Source organism: Papio anubis, chromosome 10 (genome assembly GCF_008728515.1).
Source record: "Papio anubis isolate 15944 chromosome 10, Panubis1.0, whole genome shotgun sequence".
NCBI lineage: Eukaryota > Metazoa > Chordata > Mammalia > Primates > Cercopithecidae > Papio > Papio anubis.
The window spans coordinates 25,949,264-25,970,036 of NC_044985.1; the positions used below are offsets into that span (position 1 = coordinate 25,949,264).

The 20,773-nt window shown below is 34.5% G+C and overlaps 1 protein-coding gene and 1 long non-coding RNA gene across 2 annotated transcripts in view; one reads left to right on the forward strand and one right to left on the reverse strand.

Annotated features, from left to right (window-relative positions):
• Nucleotides 1-20,773, reverse strand: part of LRP1B (LDL receptor related protein 1B) — a 1,950,491-nt gene that overhangs the window by 1,867,586 nt on the left and 62,132 nt on the right. The gene's annotated exons all lie outside the window — the stretch shown is intronic.
• On the forward strand, nucleotides 1,828-10,040 carry LOC103876213. Its single transcript, XR_002516397.2, has 3 exons — nucleotides 1,828-1,912; nucleotides 4,902-5,012; nucleotides 9,958-10,040. It is a non-coding gene; the product is annotated as an uncharacterized LOC103876213 (long non-coding RNA).

Consider the following 20,773-nt stretch of genomic DNA (forward strand, 5'->3'; position numbering starts at 1 on the left):
GTGAGAGGTCATGATGCATAATACCTCTAAAAACAGTCCTTAAACACATCCTGGGAGATGGTCTGCTTTGCTTCTTCCCTGGTCTGCTTCAGAGGATCCAGGACAATGCCAAGGTCATAGGGAAAGGTAGAACCAATAGAAGCTCCTGGAACTCTGAGACCTCCAGGACCTGCACTGGATTATGACTGGACAATAACTAAATAAACCTTTTTTGTGCCAAGCTACTGAAATTCTGGGATTTTGTGTTCCAGTAGTTTTCCTACTCTGAATAATCTAAGGCCTATGCATAAGTATGAGTGTATTACCATCTATTATTAACATAGTGGTCAAAATCCAGACTTTTCACTGTGCCACTATTCTACTATCATAAGTGATCATTTTTTCTGTTGTTGCTTAGATTTTCTAATGTTTTCCAGATTTGCTGAAGCACCCCAATTCCCCTCATAAGTTTTGACTTACACATAATGAACTGATCTTTACTTAGCCTACTTTTGTAGTTTCAGCAACTGCCATAAAAAGTTCTTTTCTGAACATTCTTCTTAAAAGAGTGAAACGCTTTCTACTACGTACATGAATTTCAAACACCCTCAGTATTTAGCAAATAGGTTTTTTGTCCATTTGTAAAATATTTTGTCACAAAGACGCAGAATAGAAATTTGAATTGTTTATTTAACCTTGCTACCAGTCTAAATCTTATGTCATTTCTACTTGCAGTGCATGTAAAAATTGTATTATATAGCAGATATTGCTATTGTGGAAAGTCTCTTATAACATTCGTCATTTCCAAGGTAAATAATGTGACACTAACATCAATGAAAGAGAACCTTATGGTCTAGGTTGAGTCACTATTGGGCAATGAAAACTGCCCAATACTTATACTTAAAAGATACTTTTTATACTTAAAAGATAAGTATATTTACAATGGACTAATAAAGAGAAGATTCATTGTCTTTATTAAAAACTTAGAAGCATAAATTATCAGGCATGAAAAGTACCTGTTTAAAAATAAAATGTTAAGTTTAACTGACTAATTGCCCTTCTACTAAAATGTAGAAATACTTTAGGGTGGAAATAATTTGTTTAAATCAATAGTTTCTAAATGTCTCAAAGCATTGGTCAATTTTAACTGCATTTTAACTGTTATTTGACAAAAGATTATTTTTATTAAATGTATGAAGCCACTATATTCAGGAAAACCAGAAAGAAAGTTGATTACTAAAGAAAGACCTTTTTTTTTTTTTCCTAGAAAAAAGTATTAGTACTAAGTGCATGAACAATCAATCCAGAGAAGACAGATGGTCAACAAAGCATTTCACAGAAAACCTTGTACTTTCCATATGTTGTTATATGCAATGCATGAAGTTTTCTGTTAGCACAGAGATTAAAAAATAAAAGCACACATCGTATTTGTCTCGATTTCTCTTTTCTTTCCACTAATCTTACATCTTGCTTACATCCACTCAGCCTAATATGGCTTTATTCCAACTTTTATAAAGTTATCAAGAAAGCTTGATATATATCACATAAAGACATATTCAGAGTTAAGACAAAAGACAATAGCAATAAGAGTGGCAAGTACTATATGAACTATATGGTATCAGATTACATTAACATGAAAGTATTTGCCAATATTGCGTTCTCCTTGAGATATTACAGTATTTGACTATGTCAGTGGTAGCCCTTCTGCTGACATAGTCTTTCTTCCTTCTTTTAATTATAATGCCTCACAATTCTCATGATTGCCCAATTGTCTTTAAAAGGTTTCATCCACTGCTCTAAAGAAACCTCTCTGCCTATCCATTCAATTTACATTAGGTATTTGAAAGAGTGGCAGATGGACTGGCAACAGCCATTTATTGAAACACTGATTCCATTTAAGATGGTTTAAAACCCGTTCTGTCTTCCATCAAGTGTAAGTAATGGCAACTTTTCCTTATTCTTTATGAGTACAAAGATGAAAATATAGAGATAGAGGATTGTTGGATTCTTCTTGTTGTGGATAAATTACTTTACAGAGTAATAGTAAATAAGCACTTCTATCACATGGCCACCAATGCTAGGTCTGTCACTAAGCTTTATGACTGCGGAAATCGGAAGCTACAAAGGTATAAACTTACATAGTCTGTGAGGAGTAGGTACTCTGCTTTTCAGTTTGGACACTAAGCTTTCAAATTAGTTGCTTGAATAGAATGCCTATGCTTATCGACGTCTTGTTATTTTTGTCCTGTTGAATTACATAATTACTCTCTTTCTATGTGTATATGTGTAATACATACATACACACACAGAGATAAATTTCATATATACTCATGTGCATATAATAAACATTTTATATGGCAATTTGCCTTTAAAACTGTAATAAATGTGGCACTTCTCACCAGTTTCAGTAACAAAATAAATCTTAATGCTATAACAAGTATATTATCATTTGAAACCTTAATAGTTCTAATCTAGTTATACAATCTTACCTTCCAGCTTGTGTGTAAGCCATAAAAGTTACTGAAAACAATAGCAAAACATTGTTTTGACAGGTGCCATTGTACAATAAATGTTCTTCTATTTTTGTACCAAGGATTACAATTGCCATTCCGAATAAGTGATTAGGGTGAAGTATAAAGACATCACATCTCCTACAATTCAACTTCTGTTATTAAAAAAAAAAAAAAACCCTCTGTGCCAATATAAAATGATTGGTTATTTTATTTCTCTTAGTAACTTACCTTAAATTAAAGAGAATATTGTAAATTATTCATTTAGCTCAATTACTTGATTCCAATTTTTATCAACAGGCCGAAAATCTATCGAACGAGTAGCTTATATGTAGTAGTAAAAGTCCCACCTATGCCCAACACAACCAATATATATTGGTGATAGTACCATAAAGATTCTTCACCTTTTGCTTTGAGATAGCCATCTCCCCATAAACTCCTTTCCCAACTAAATTTCTATATAGGAAATAACGATACCTCCCAACATTTTACCTCATTCATATTAAACATTTTTTCTCAATCATATGTGAGTCTACCAAACAAATAAATATGTGACAAGAAAATGTCACCATGAAAAAGAGCAATATTAATATTGAAGTTATGGCCCTGAGAAATGTAATGTGGAGAAAGTATCAGCAAACACATAACGGGAGAGGGCAAGAGGCAGAAAAATGTAAGATTGGGAGAAGAAGTTAAGTTCAGCTTCTAAGAATAAGACCATGAAAGAGGATATGAACATTTGAAGAGAGTGTGGCCAGCAATGTAGAGGAGTGTGAGGCAGTAACTGCCAAAGAGTTCAAGTAGGAAGACTCCTTTCTAACAGGTACATTGTTGGTGAGGGGGTGGGGAAAGGGCATTCACGTAGGAGGTTGCCGGAATTATAAACTGAGACAATATTTAGAGAGCTATTTGGTAAGACTTAGTACATTTTAAATGTGGAATCTCTGTAACCTAGTAACTTTACTTTTAGGAATGTAGAGTACAAAAATATACAATCAAAGGTATATACCATATACCTTTGTAGTATATTCACCACAATAAGCTTAAAAATGGAGAATAATGGAGAAAAAAGTAACTAATAGGGGCATAATTACAGGTGTTTTGTTGTTGTTGCTGTTGTTGTTGTTATTTTTGAAATGGAGTCTCACTCTGTCATCCAGGCTGGAGTGCAGTGGCGCGATCTTGGCTCACTGCAACCTCTGTCTCCCGGGTTCAAGCAATTCTCCTGCCTCAGCCTCCTGAGTAGATGGGACTATAGGCACCCACCTCCACACCAGCTAATTTTTTGTACTTTTAGTAGAGAGAGAGGGGGTTTCACCATATTGGCCAGGCTGGTCTCGAACTCTTGACCTTGTGGTCTGCCCACCTCGGCCTCCCAAAGTGCTGGGATCACAGGTGTGAGCCACTGTGCACGAACTAAAGGTGCATTTATTCGTTGGAATTCCCCACCATATAGCTCTCAAAAATGCATGTTAGGTCTCTGTATTTAGCACTTTAAAATTATGAAAATAAAAGTACTTGTTAAAGTCATGAGTATATCACAAACATACTGGAAAACAGTTCAACCATAATAGAACTGTGAAAATCAGTATCTCTGTTCTTTACATCCTTGGATTGAAAGGAACCACCAATTATGATAAACTTCTCATTTCCTCCCTTACGGTACTTAAATACTGGACCTATGGAAAAATTTTGAATCTTATTTTACGTGAATAATCCTTTCCTTTATTTAAAAATAATTGCAGAAAATTTTGAAAAATCAAACAACTAAAAATAGTCAAAATATCTTTCGGAGAACTAGTTTTCTGAAAATCCTAACTTCTCATGATTATGGTAAGTTAAAAAAAAAAAAAAAACTCAAAAACATCTACTTGAGTATGCAAGTCTAATTGAAATAATAAATGAGTTTGGAAAACAAAGTTTAAAACCCCTATAAACATTTTCCTCCAATCCCCAGAGATATGGCACATTTGAAAGAGACTGGTGGGCCCTTTATTCAAACTCTAGGGGCAGGTTGGTTTAGGTCCAGAATGAAGTATAGGAAAAGCTAAGGAGAAAACCTACATGGTACCTGCTTTCGTTATCCATGACTCTAGACTACTTGATGAGTGACCAATTTCTATGCATAATGATTCTCTGCGTGCATCCCAGATTATCCTCAGACTTTCAGTCAATTGTGTACATTACTTTTGTATCTTACTTAATATGTCCTGTGTGGTCCACCCAATAACCCCTTACTTTAAGCCTTTTAGGGAAACGCAGAAAAGTTCCTCCACCTCACATGTAATGGCCGATGTCCAAGTGTGCTCTCAGGGCGCTGCTCTGATCCCTCGCTGTTTTTCCCTACCACTCTCATCTCTTCCTTTCCCTCTTTCTAACAGTCTCCCCTGGGTTTTTCTTGATTCGTTTCAGTCTTCTTTAACGTGTGAAGATCCCTGGCTTACACACAAGTATGGGAATTTGCATATGCCAAAAGCTGACTCTATCAATACATTTGTTGATGAGAATTTAAAGAGGAAAAAGGTAAGAACTCCACAGGGGTAGTGCTAATTGATTTTCTTTATAAACACATAAGTAATTGTACAAGTGACCATCTGCTTTGTCGGCATGAAGTTAATGAATACACAAAAGGAATCAAATTTAGAACTTACTTAAATCTTAAATCCAACTGCCTAAATAGTTGCTTATATCCGTCATAAGGCAAAAGGAAAAGTGCCCTAGTCTGCAGGAAAAAGACAAACAAAAATAAATAGGATCCTTTGTTTCTCTCAATGGGAAACAGTACAAAAAGTGTTATGTTCGTTGCAATCTCTGAAAGCACAGACCCTGGAAACTAATATATGGAATTATTTTCAAACATGACTCTGATATTTATTTAGCTAAGCTGGGCCGAAATAATATAGAAAATAGTTAAATTCAACATTACTATAGCAATTTAGCTATTTTACTTTAAAAATGCGTTTGTTTTGTTTGGCTCAGCATTCCAGAGCACACAGAGCTATTTCTTGTAGACAGTCATTAGAAATAAAAGAGCATAGCAGAAATTAATTCAAATGTTCACAGCTATAAAATACAACTCGCAGACTCCAACATTAAAAAGGAGATCTTTTCTATCATTTTTATTTTAATGGATAAACAAAGATTATATATATATATATGTATACATGTAAAGATTATAGATCAAGATCTATAGATATGTAATAGAGAACTAAAGATTTGTAAGCACAACATTTACTTCACTGGTTCAAGCTGGAACACTGAACATGTAGGATTGCAGATCCACATTCTAAGATTGTTTTCATGCATGAAAGGCATTTGGATTTATACACGGAAAATTCATAATTATGATAAGTAATATTGCTGGAATTGTTACAAAAAGCCCATTGACCACTAATTAATTCCAAAAATAATTACTGACTTATCTTTGGCAACACATCTTATGTGAGCTGCTGGATATACTGCATCGATTAAGAGGGTCCAGTCTCTTGACACTTAGAGTTAAGTGAGTAAGTCATAATTTCTAAGTGCAATTACAAATGCTGCAAGTATCCTAGAAGACCAGGGACAAGAGTGTACATAATTGGGAGCTCTGTTGGACAGTAAGTGTGTCAGGGAAGGGAAACCCAAGGAAACAATATTTGAGCAATAATTGAAGAATGGCCAAGAGTTCAGGGAAGAAACCCTCGATCACACTTTAAGCTAATTATTGGAGCACTAGATACTCTTAATTCTATCCCATCTTGAATATTTTTTATAAGGGCAAATATGTCTTTTAACACAGGAGGAAACATTGAAATCTAAGTCATTATTACACAACAAAATTATTTTCACAAGAATATGACATATTGGAGGATGGCGATTTAAAATCTATTTCAACACAAATGTTTAATTTGCTTTTCTCCCTCAACGAAAATGAAAAACAAAATAAAAACTATAATAGTAGTTACTACTTAGAGTGGACAGAGTACAAGATTTAAATCTGCAGAGAAACCTCAGAGTATTGAGAATTTAAGATTCCCCTACAGGTTTTCCCATCCCCACTGCTAGTCTTATTTCTCAATATCTCCCTAAAATACCATAAATTCTAGGCAAATTATGTTACGTACTACCTCTAATCCCCTCTGAGTCCTCCATCTTTATATATGCCATGTTCTTCCTTCCTTCCTGAATTTCTTACTCCTCAAGGTCTATCTCATTAGTTACTTTTTCTTACACCCCAAGCCAGATGACCACATTTCTCTATATACACGTTTACGATGACACATAGTCAAATTCGGCTTGTATTACGTTGTTCTATATAAGTAATTGTTGGATTTCCTCAGTAGAATGGAAGCTCCTACAGTGAATGAATTCTGTCTTACTTATCTTTTTATATAGCATAGACTGCACCTTATTTAATATTTGGAATCAAAATGAATTCAATTAAATTGAACTGAATTAGTATGCAGCCCCTCACTCTAATTCAAATTTCAGATATTGTGGCCATTTTTTTTCTCTGAAACTACTTAAGCAAAAAGTTATAGTATGAATTTTTAAGCTCAGCTTCTCCTTAAAATTTGGAACATTTTACATAGTCTCGTTTAAGAAACACCATGTTTCACATCAGTGAATTTTACAAGTAACTGAAATCTTGTTTTTGGAGTTAGTGAGCCATAGAGGAAAGCTCATTGTGTGAGAGAAAACATCATTCATTCAGTCTTTGACTTACCAAATATACATTATGCCGCTTGTGTATGTCAGTAACCATTCTAAGTGATAGGGATATAATAGTAGACAAGACAGAATGTTTTTCTCTCATTATGGAGCTAGGACTCTAGAGGCAAACAGAGGAGGAGTAATAAACAGAAACATTCATAAATAGCTATATGCAATACGAAAGAAAGGAACAGAGTGTGGATATAGAGAAGAACAGACAGGGAAAACTTTAGATAAAGGTAAGAAAACACCCCTTCATGGTGGGATCACTTAAATAGGGACCTGAACAATTTTGTAATTTGAGGATAACGGGATAATCTAATGGCATATTGAAGAGTCCAACATATTATTTACTAACTTCAGAAGACTATTTGCAGAGAAGAGGTAAAGATTAACAGGAAAGAAAAAATATAATGGGAATAAATAAAATTAACAGAACATACAGGAGCTCTTTGAGTTATAATTGAAGCATAATTGTTTAATTCATCCGTATAGACATTTGAGCCTTATGTATAACCCATCTATAAACATTCTTCTAGCTCCTTCACCTTATTATATACCTTATCATAACTCAGGGGCCTTCAAGAACTTCCCATGTTTGTACCATTACCTCATAACCTAAGAAAATTTGTTACCATTCTCCAACTGTTGACCTTAGTGACATATTACTCACAATGTCATCCACATGTCCTTGAAGCACTGAATCTGCTCATCTCACATTTCAATTCCTGCCTGTGGTTTGCTACCAATGATGGCTCCTAAACTGCAAGGCTTCACTAAAAATTTGTATATGAATGTCTCTTCTGGTAGACTATTTCTCTATTTTTCAGGAGTGTTCACAATAGGCTGGGCATGGTGGCTCACACCTGTAATCCCAGTACTTTGGGAGGTGGAGATGAGTGGATCACCCGAGGTCAGGAGTTCAAGACCAGCCTGGCCAACATGGTGAAACCCCACCTCTACTAAAAATACAAAAATTAGCCAGGCGTGGTGTCACGTGCCTGTAATCTCAGCTACTAGGAAGGCTGAGGCACAAGAATCACTTGAACCCAGGAGGCAGAGGCTGCAATGAGCTGAGATTGCACCACTGCACTCCAGTCTGGGCAACAAAGTGAGACTCTGTTTCAGCAAAAATAAAGAAATTAAAAGTGTTCACAATAAAGGCAAATAGGTTTTGCGGTTTTATCTCCAACAAGAAAACATCATTTGAACTTGCTGTTTTTGTTGCAAACATTATAAAAGCCAACTCTCTTTCCTCTGGTGTATGTAATAGGACTGGCAAAAAGGATATAGTGTGCAGAAGTTTAAAGGGCAGACTAAAATTTCTCTAGGTTCTAACGATGCCAGAGAAATCAATTCTGTCCTAATTATATGGTGAGTCACAAAACACACCCATCACTACTTATGGATAAGACTTTTTATCATTAAAATTTTGAAAGAGCATGGATGGCAGAATAGGAAGGGAGAGGAGTCTATTAGGAAGGGGCCAGCCTCTGAGGCTGGCTGGATGTAATACAAAGACATTTAAGCTTTATTCCGGACAGGGAAGTAGTACAGTAGAAAACAAACACAAAGAGATAAATGAAACCCTCCCTTTTAATCATCCTTTCTATAAATATCAGACAACACTGATAGAATCAGATTTACAAATTGTTATTTTGTCCTTGCCATAGACTTAGGGCCCATTTAGTAGGCAAAATGCATGAGATTATTATAATCAGCTGTTGCTTTATTTAATAAAACTTAATATGAGAGAAATGTAGATCTTTCTTTTTCGTATTTTCCTTCCTCCTTCTCCCACACCTTTCTTCCCCAACTATGACAATTTCAGCCCAGGCAATCTATTTTATGTTTAATATCCTTTATTGCAATAAATATTTTTGTTTATACTGTGTTACCTTTTCACCTAAATTACATGCTAAATGTATTCTCAATGGGGAAAACAGACAACTCAGCACTTTCGTATCTCTGACAAAGAAAGCAAATTGCATGTTTTACTTTTTATGGTTTCTTACTGCTTTTTAAATTCTGTCATCTAATGGGACTAATGTTCATGGTTTAGGAGTATATTTACCATAAATAGCTTTAGCAGTTATCAGACATCACCGCTTCATTTTGGCGTTTAACAAACCTCAACCACTATTTATTGCCTCATATACTTCTCTACTGGGAACATTACACCTTAATTACCCCAATCCCTATCTCTAGGTCTGATATAGAAACCCCGAATGGAAATAACCATTTCTTGTTTCATTTATATAAGAAGGCAGTACCTGTGCCTAAACAATCAGAGATCAGGGCCATGAAATCAGCAGAGTGTACCTCAGTGACCTAAAAATTTCAAGTTCTATGGCAATGGAAATGCAAATTCTCTTATGTGCAAGAAGATGGGGGTCAGGGTGAGGTTGTCAAATATCTCTTCCAAATGCTTACATTTATGTCAAAGTCTAGTGATACAGAATGCCGCTGGGGAAAAAATAGAAAACAGTGATGATTTGGAAAACTGTTGACTGGCTTTAACTAAATGAACACAACCAAGATCTTGTGCTTTAACAATCTATCTATTTCACCCCTAGTACGCTCGCACACTATTTTTTCCCAATGTTCGTCCATAAAAATAATACTTAGCAAGAGTATAATATTTTTCAGATTATAAGAGATTATCTCATCAATGTGAAATTAAGAAATGGATTATGAAGTTATTACGTAGATTAAGTATGTGTCTCTCACCTTAAACCCTTTGCCTAAATTTTTGTTTTCTCAATCCTTTAAGATTCAGCTCAAAGAGCTCCTTCTCTGAAAATTTTTACCTATTCGCTCCTGTAGAAATAATGGAGCTTTCTTTGGACACCCTTGTGTCTCTTCGACTTTCTGCAGTGAGTATACTGGTTAGTTACTCTTGAACCCTTTCTGCAGGGCATCTTGATCACTTTATATTCAAAGTCAGGATTTAATGTACGTTTGCTGAAGGAAAGGTTGTTTGCTCTATCGATCAATAAGACAACACAAGGTGCTTCACATGCAGAAATAGGGATTAATATGTACTTTTGCTTTCACATTGCACTACTACATCCCATTGTTATTAAAGTATAGAAATAATACCTCCATTATTTTGTTAAGATGTTTAAAATATTTGGAACTACCTTCTCCACACTCAGCAGCCCCAACAGGCCAGCTGTTCTGCCCCACTGATGAAGATAAGATTTGTTAATGATGTGTCCTGCTGGGATTTGCACTTAAAATGGTAAGTACTATGATATAACTTCCTCTTTGGGTTCTGAGTCTGACTGCTTCTATACTAATCCCACATTCAACATGTCATCTGCCCTGTTCTGGACTCCACCTTCAACCACTCCACTGATCTAGCGGGTGTCCTGCTGTTCTTCCCAACTCTGTTGAGAAATACTTTAGGGCAAGCTTGTCCAACCCATTACCCAAGGGCCGCATGTGGGCCAGGATGGCTGTAAGTGTGACCTGACACAAATTCATAAACCTTCTTAAAATGCTACGAGGTTTTTTTGCAATTTTTTTTTAGCTCGTCTGCTATCGTTAGTGTTAATGTATTCTACGTGTGGCCCAAGACCATTTTTCCTCCAATGTGGCCCAGGGAAGCCAAACGATTGGACATCCCTGCTTTAGAGCACTTTACTCCTTCTGTTTCTCTCCCATGCTTGGCACATGCTTTGCACATACTGTTGCTCAGCACATTTTTTATTTAAATATAAACAAACTGAAGATAAATACCTCAAACCTTTAATTATCTCCCCCTTTCCTAACCTAATTAGCTTTAACACACAACAGAATTAGTCACAATATCAAAACTCTACCTACAAATTTCACTTTCTCATTATTTTCTAAGTGTGTAACTTTGAGAAAGTTATTTCACCTTTTTGTACCACAAGTTCCACATTTGTAAAATAGGAGAAATAGTAGTGCATGATTTATAGGGTTTGCATAATCATAATTTACATGTAAAATATGGAATGATCAGCTATTTATTCTTGGGACTACTGCTTCACTTCTCTGAATGACAATATGCACATTTTTGAAATTGGGTTATTAATACTAGGATTCACAGGGACATAAAGTAGATCCCTGCTTGCCTAAGATTGGGGTGGGAGTAGGAAGTGATTGTGAATGGGCACAAGGTTTCTTTTGGGGATGATGGAAATGTTCTGAAAGTAGATTGTGGCGATGGTTATACCACTCTGTAAATATACTAAAAGTCATAATGGCAATCTGAAATGAGTGATTTTTTGTTACAAAAATTATACTTAAATATGTAAATTTAAAAGGAAATAATAATACCAGAATTCAAATCAGGTCTACCAATCAGTTCAATGTCAATATTTTTTGTTCCTTATATCCACATCCTATAAAAATGAGTTTATATTTAAGTGATCATACTAATTGACAAAATTGTTTTTGGGGGAAGTACTTAGTATAGATGGTATGGAGGGAATCTATGAAGTTGCAACCCTTACCTAATCATGCAAAAGAACCAGTTTTTATTGTTTTTGTAAATACAGTAGGCAATCTTTAAAAAATATTTAGGGATAATTTGATTTAACAGTCATCTTCTGTCTATGGGTAAAGAAAAGATATTATCAAATTATATATAGGTAAGAAATACATTTATCTTACCTTGCTAAGAAATGACTGCTCCTTTCCCTCCTTCCACATGACTGCCTTGTTTTTTGTTTCTGAGACAGAGAGGCTGATATTAGTTGTTAGAGATCATTTCCCTTCATAATGCAGGGACAACATTTTAGAAGGAACAAATCCCTTACAAACTAGCAGGGATTGAAATGAAAGTACTGGGATAATTTTACCTTTTTCTTGAAGTCATCAAAATATTTACTTATGTATTAAGTATATAGTTGAATAAAGTTTATTTAGAGTGTTGAATGCCTTAACCACATTTATGAAAATGTATTAATCTTTTTATGTCATGTGTTTGGAAACATTTTACCTTTCCTTAAATAAGTTAAAGAGAAAGGTAATTTAAGGAGAAGATGAAAACTTGGGAGCTCTTGCTAGAATAGAATTTCAGGATGCATTTAAAAATCCTTCTAACTTTTTATATTCAATATCTAAATTCAAATATTTGAAGAAGATATTTTCTACAAAGGGATTAGGAAAGAGAAATGATGGTTTTGGATGCATATCTTTGAGATGAATGGTGTTTCTTCCTCTTTGTGATAGGAGATCCCATTCCATATCATAAGTTGTGGCCCACACCGTTAGATCTGAGAGTTTTTAAACCTTCATGCTTCTGTGAGTTACTGGGTGTTAAAGGTGCGCCACTGAGATTGTGTTGCCTCTGAAAAGGTTAAATGCAAAAACCTCAAAGGCTTTCAAAAAGGAGAAAATCTATTGTCAGGGAGCACTATATCTCCAAGCTCAGGAGAGTCTGCCTCTGCTGATCCACCCTCTTACTTTGAAAGTTTGAAAACCCATAAGAGGTGGATGGGTATGTCAAAGATGTTTAAGACCTGGTATAGGTTGGATTTATTTCTGGATTATTCTGCTTTATTTTCATTGTTTAATACAGGAAAAATGGCAACATTGTTGTCTTATATACCTCTGAGGGTAGTAACACAGCTTTAGCTAGACAATACACTGCAATGAATGGCAGTGTTTGGAAAATGTGAATTCATGTGGTTACTCCACAAAAAAGTCTCTATGTTGTAAGAGAAGGCATATGAAAAGACAATCATTGTCCCTCTGGTAGTAATCAATTGCATAATAATATGTACAACAATTTCCAATTCGTAAAATCAGCTTAGAATAAGGTAATAGGTTAATAGAGAAATTAATTTGTCAATAAATAGTTATTGAGCACCAAGTTGGATGCTCTATGAGAGATACGAGGCATAAAAGCATGACCATGTATGGTCCTAATACACTGACAATTAGAGTTCATAGATGACCAGGGAAGTGCTGCCCTAGAGTGAACTTTTAAGGAAACAGGAGTGAAGTTAGAACTTGAGGTATAAGAGGATTTAGGTGAATGGAAGCAGGGCTATTATCAAAGGGGAGTAATAGCATGAAACAGATATGGAAAGAAATGCATTTCTTTCAGGAAATATTATTAATTCCTTTTACAGATTCAATGTACTTTTCAGAGTACTTTAATTTTTAGATATAACTTTGAAAATAAATGCGCTGAAGAATGGTTCAGAATAAAGAGCAAAGAAATGCTCAGAGTGCTTGTGTGGGTTAATGGATAACAAAAACATCTGGAAACCTTGTGAAGACAATATTTCCATTTAGTTTTTGGAATGAAAGAAGTCCATCAGATGAGGAATTGAACACAACACACTTGGTTTTAATCATACCTATAAAATGTGTACACTCAATAGCAGACCCTTCAAGTCTGTTCCGAAACACACTGCTCTTATGAAGAATTTATTATAACTGCAGTGAACACTTCTTTCTAGGGAATATAATAAATTATTATGCCTAGATTAAAGCATTTGTTCCATTTAATGTTCACCAAAGAATATAACACAAGGTAGTGCAGCAAACAGGGCAAAGAACACGGACAAGACTACATCTATGAAATATTAAATGAATTCATGAGAAACATTATTCAATTTATGCAGAATGTTTCAGGGTTCCCTGTGTGATATATTTTGCATTAACATAATTCAGTTAAAAATGACTATTAGGATAAGAATCAAAATGTAATCCATTCAAAAGTTTGGCATTGATAATATGTCTTCTTTGGTGTTTAGTCATATGTATTTAGTGGTAATTAGACTTCAGAACATAAAAACATACAAAACTCATTTCATTTAGTCTGATATTTTCACCTCTCAAAAACATTTCATTCTTCCAGGGTGAAGACAGGACATTTTAGGTTAATAAATTTGTGGAGGACATTTCTATTGAAAATTATGAAATTACTCCCTATCTTGATCAACTTGTACCCTGGCGAACGTCTCTCCAACAGTGACTGTCAATGAGGAATCCTTAATGGGTGGGCCGCTGCTATTGCTCAGGAGTTCCTCATTAGAGGTTAGTTAAGAATCTGCTGGAGCTCTTCCCATAAATGTGTAATGTCCGCTCCAGAAGCTATCCTTTCACATGTAAACTTTTAACTGGCTCCTTTATACACCAGCTATGACCTTGGACACACTTCAATGGCCCCAGCAAACTAGCATGGTAAAATAGTTGCTATTGTTTTTATATTTCTGGGTCCCTTCCACATGCTTAGAAAACAAGAAACTAAAAGAGTTTTAAAGAAGATCGTTGAGAAGTCAGCCTAGCTACTACTCACATACTGTCACCTCTCTGACCTCCAAAAGTTGCAGCACAAAGACGTAGTGAGTTATTGGAGGCAGGAGCATGACCAAGAAAATAAATCTGCAAGGTCTTTGCTGACCACTGCCTATTCCCATTTACCATGAAGCCTGCCAATCAAAAAATATTTCATGAACCAATCCCATTCATTTCGAAAAAGATGATGAATGAGCTTACTTCAACCATAAGATGAAAGCTGAGGCAAAATTTTGATGCTGATGTCTACTAGATGGAGCAGAAATAATTAATGTTGCTTTTTGGCAGCATGATTTATCAGGGATGACACAGCATTTGGGCCCCTATGGACTAAATAATAACAATTACTACAATGAAATTTTGACAACTAAATTTGAAGCAAACTAAGGAACTTAATGAATAAATCAAGTTTCTTGATTTATAAAATCAGACAATCAGGACTTTTAAAGAGAGGAAGACATTATTTATCAATATTATTTTTGTGTCTTGACACTATTTACAAGGGTATCAAAAACAAATATAGTTTAGAAGTATCATACGCCCAGATACTTTCAACATGAGACTTTTATTCTTAAGCAATTATGGAAACTGCTCAATATATTCAAATCAAGTTTTGTCAGTCTTTTTCCAAACCTAAAGGCATTATGTTCAGTAAGTATTGGAAAGTATTAGTTCTATCTAAAAGATGGAAGCACTACCTGAAAAAAAGCTGAGTTTAAAAACACATTCAATAAATATTAGAAAGTGTTAGCTCTATCTAAAGGATGGAAGTATTACCTGACAAACAAAAGCTGAGTTTAAAAACACTAACAATACCAGATATCCCTCTCAAAAATTCCATTTATTGAAAGTTTATTTGTATTTATATGCCACATATTATTATTGTCTTCACGTCCTAGATGATAACAGATCAGGAAATTAATTGTACAATTATTTCCCCCCATTTTTCAATATAAAACTTGTTTAGAGGAATTAATCACCATGAATTTGCAATTGATGAAGTTGTGTTCCTCATCTTAATTGTTTTCTAGACAGATGGAAGTGGTATGAAAGCCAATAAAACTATAAGGCAGGGACTATCAAAAAATTATATAATAGCTTTTGCATTGAAGATACTCTTAAAAAGTTAAATTCTTAACATTTGGGACTGCTAATGAGCAGCACTGAAACTGATATGAATAATCAGTATCAAACTTTGACTTTCTTTTAAAAAGAACAAAGAGAAAGAAGTTCTATTCAATCAGCAACATGTCTGCCTCTATTGGCTTTAACAATGATTATACCAGAGACTTCTAAGTTATAACAGATCTTTTCTAATTTCACAAATTATTATGAACTAAAATAAAATAAAGCTTGCAACAAAAAATTATTTCCGCTACTTTTAAACTCCTTTAAACACTTTTTAATACCAAAAATTCAAAACTTAACTTTGAAGGAAACCAGCATTTCTAGATAACATAAAATGAATATTAAAATTCTAATACTCTAAAATTACAGAAATATTGTCAAAAATTTCAAGGACTTCAGTTCATCGTAACACAAAGTAGAAATCATCATATGAAAGTAAAGACATTTGGAATAAAACACAAGATGTAAGGTTGAATCATGTCTCCACCTTAAAAATATTTCCTGGTATCAGTACACACATACATCAATACCTTGTAAATGACTGTGGACCTTAGGGTATGATTAAGATTCACACATACAATGATGATTTTTGAGGCCCTCAAGGCTTTTCCATTTTTATTGAATAATACTCTTTTAGTATGTTTTTGAAAGATTTTGACAAGAATGCTTTGAAGAAAAATGCTTTCTTTCTATGTCTAGTAAATCCAATTATTATAAACTGAAATTTTGAACAATTTGATTCGTTGGAATTTTATTCTAAACAGAGAGCTCTTTGTAATATTTTGAATTATTTTTTATATTCATACAATCCTATTAGTGGTCCACCTATCTGTATTCTATTTTTCAAGATCTTATTTATATTGGACAATGATTAATATTGCAACCGTCCTATTTACCACCCAAGTACCAAAATGGCTTTTATCAGAGTTAGAAAATTTAAGTATGGTGCTCTATCTTCACTTTCTCTGACTGGCAACACTGTGGTTGCATTCATGTGTGAAATATTTTTAAATCTAATTATTCTTACAACCAGTTAGGAGAAAGGGTCATTATTCTAGCTCATTAGCTGTTTAATTGGAAGGCATAACAGTGAATCTATGTTTTGACTCTCTAATTTTAATATCCAGCGCTGCCAGGAAGAGGGGATTGTAGTAATATCATGATTCTGAGAACCATGAGTAAAATGCACACTTCTTCCTGTCTTTCCTTAAATGGTATGTTATTCTGCAACTACTCTGTGCAATATTTTACTTCTAGAGTTGAGACTCAGTATTACAAATTACACGTGTATTGTTTTAACATCTGCAAAAGAGCATACACCGAGTACATGTATATACTCATGAATATACACTAAAACTGTCTGTATCTATCATTTTTTTGTTTTCAGATCAAGAAATGACTTGAGATGATGAAATTTAAAAAAAGAAGTATTTATGAAAAAATATTTCTGAAAGATAAGAAAGATTGGCATAAGGGCATCATTGCTTTGCTTTATTAATCAGTTATTGTAATCTGCATATATATGTATCTATCTCCATGTACCTCCATGTAACAATGACAGAAGCAATAGCAGAGTTTTGGGCTTTGTCTTAATATAGAGAAGAGTGAAAAATTAAACAAAAATAATAATTCATGTCACAGCACTAGCAGCAGAAAGAGTAACCCTGAAATATCTAAACAATAGGATATTTGTTGACAGCCATGTCTGTGGTAGACGTTCATTACAAATTTGACTTTCATCATATAACTATGCCTTTAAGTCGGTCATCGTATAATGGTATCCAATTAGTTTCTTACCACTGCTGTATCAAATTACTACAAACTTAGTTACTTAAAACACAAAATTATTATCTTATAGTTCAGAAATCTGACATGGATCTCAGCGGGCTCAGATTAAGGTATCAACAGTGTTCCTTTCTAAAAGCTCGAAGGAACAACATGTTTCTTTGCCTTTTTCAGTTTTAGAAGATCCCCCCTTTCCTTTATTCCTGGCCCACTTTCTCTTCAAAGCCAGGAATGGCTAATTGACGCCTTCCTACTTGGCCTCATTCTGACCTTTTTCACAGATTGCCACATCTCCCTCTGACTCTCTTGTTCTGCCCCTATCTTCACTTTTAAGGACATTTATAATTATTTTGGGCCTACCCTGATAATTCAGGAAATTTCTTTAAGATCAGCTAATTAGCAATCATAATTCCATCTCCCACCTTAATTCCCCTTTGCCATGTAACAACATATTTAAAGTTTCCAACAATTAGGATGTGGAGATCTTTGTGGCAGCAGGGAGGGCATTATTCTGCCTACTACATGCTACTCATTTGGCCTCAAAATATTTACATTCGCCACAAATGAAAAACACCTTCGCCCCATTGCGAAGTTTTCCAAATTTTTAACCTATTACAGCATCGACTCAAAATCCAAACTCTTATTTAAATCTCATCAACACCAAAGTCCCAGATCCCTTTGAAATCATTGAAAAGTCCTATTGAAATCATCTAAATTAGTACAAGTGAGATTCTGGGTATGATTCATCCTGGATCAAATTTCTCTCCATCTGTGGGTTCACGAAATCTCTCAAAAAACAATTTGCTCCCAAAGTATAATGGTTGTACAGACACAGGATAACAATGATAGATATTCTGGTTCCAAAAAGTGTGAAATGAAAGGGAAAAAAAGAATCACCAGTCCCATGCAATTTCTAAATCTCTTCAAAGAACCTTTTTGTATGACTGAGTATTCTGACCTTTTGATATTTCTGATATACCAGTGAAAGACTGTCCAGATGCACTGTGGCTTTTTCTCTAGACCATGCTTTCCTTCCAGTGAATCTCAACTTTTGCATTATTTGCCATTAAAGTAAACTGAGAATTAGTAAAATCATTAAGTCCTGTTTTTTTGTTTGTTTAACAGTTCTTTGCTTACTTTGTGTCTCTCCTCTCACATTTTGCTGTAAGCAGCACATAGGAAACCAGGCCACACATTCAACAGTTTACATAGAAATCTCCCCATGTAAATATCTAAGTTCATCACTTAGAAGTTCTGCTCTCATCATAACTGCAATACACAATTCCTCTAAGTTTCTGCCATTATATAGCAAGGGTACCGTCTCCCCATCTCTCAAGTAACATGTTCTTAATTCCTTATAATTCTTCATGAGCAACGTTTTAACGTGTGTATTTCTTCTAACAGTCTGCTTACAAGGGCTTAGGTATTCTCTAAGGTGGTATGTTTTCCCTACCACACTCTTCATCTCCTCTGAGTCCTTACTATCAGAGCCATTGACCTCCATATTTCTACTAATAGTCTGTTCAGCATAATCTAGTATTTTTTTTTATCATACTCTTCAAAAGTTTTCTAGCCTCTGTTTTTTGCCCAATTTCAAATCTACTTCCACACAGTGGTATACCACTGTATATTTGTTCCCTACTTCTGCTGTTAACAAAGTACCACAAACCAGTGGTTTAAAACAACACAAACTTCTGAACTACTTTGGTACCACGGGTTTCACTTAGCTAAAATCAAGGTGTCTGCAGGGGTGTGTTCCCTTCTGGAAGCTCCAGAGGACAATGCATTTCCTTGTCTTTCCTAGCTTCTAAAGGCTTCCCACATCACTTGGCTAATAGATCCCTTCTGTCTTCAAAGCCAGCAATGGTAGCTTGATTCCTTCTCACATCTCATCATTCCAACCTCTGCTTCTGACATCAAATCTGGTTCTCTTCTTCTACCCTCCACTTCCACTTTTAAGGACTTTTTAAACTATATTGAACACACCCAGATAATCCAGGGTAAATCTAACTCTAAATCCTTAATTTAATAATATCTGCAAAGTTCTTCTTGCTATGTAAGGTAATATATTTACAATTTTCTGAGCCTAGGACCCAGATATCTTTGAGGGGCATTTATTCTGCCTACCATGAGTATAGATAGACAAAAAATGTTAAAAAAAATAATGTAATATATTCCATGTTGTACAGGCTAGGATTTAATCAGTAACTAGATTATCCAAATTCAAATTTTTTTCTATTTTATGTACTTATCTTTCTTTGAGAGCAGCATGTTCTTTGAAAAAAATAGTAAAATGTAGACCAAAAAAAAAAAAAAAAATGCTGTGATTCAGTTCAAATCTGAAAAATCAAAGTGGAAATCATCCATTATTCACTGTCCATAACTTCACAAAAGCACTAAGACACTGTAAAGTACAGTTTTCTTTATTAAGATTTGAGTATCATTTCCTTTACTCTTTTTTGGCCTGCATTTGCATTATTTAGACTGAAATAATCCCAAATATGAAAAAAACAGGGTATCTCTGACTTATAACTTTTTCTCCCTGTATAATATCGGCATCCAAATTGATTCACAAGTAGAAATCTACAGACCATAGCACCTCTTATGAGTATACAGAGCAAAAATGTTGCTGTGGCTACTTTAAACATAGCACAGATCAAGTGAAGCATGTGTCATTTTCCTACTAGTTCTAAAAACAAAACAAAAAAGATCTATTTAGTAATAAATGTACATTTTGAAAGGTATTAGCATAATATTTGCATATAATATGGTACCTCCTATAAGGAAGAGGAAAGACATGAAATACATGCACACAGAAACAATCTTCCTAGCAGTCTAGGAGCTGGTTCCTTAAAGACCCTTCAGGATAATTGTTCCCACTCTTGACCAGTGACTTCTCGTGGGAAGATTTTTAAACATTTTGCTTCTAGTCCTTTCCTTAGAATTAATAAAAGAGAGTCTCCAAAATTTGGTCCCCATGTATTATTTTATGAAATCCAGTAAAATCTGGTTTTATTTTAAGATGTAACTCACTTCAAAATGGAGTTAACTGCCACTTGCACTGAAAATATTATAGGTGCTTTTACATTTACTTCATATTATTTGTCTAATTGTGAATTTTATGGACTAAGGAGGATTTAATGTTCCATTAGTGGTCAGTAATTTTGCCAGCATAAAGTAACAAATAGGAGGATTATTGAATCTGTAATACAGCAGGAGAACTTGAAAGAGAAGGTTCTTCTATCAGCTTTAAATAGAATCTTTGTTATAGGCCAAGATTCCATAAATTTCCACTGGGTTATATAGATAGTGATAGCCTGTGTAGGGTCAGCTCCTCATCTGTATTTTCCAACATTGTCTTGTCCATTCCCTTGTACTGATGACAAATTTTT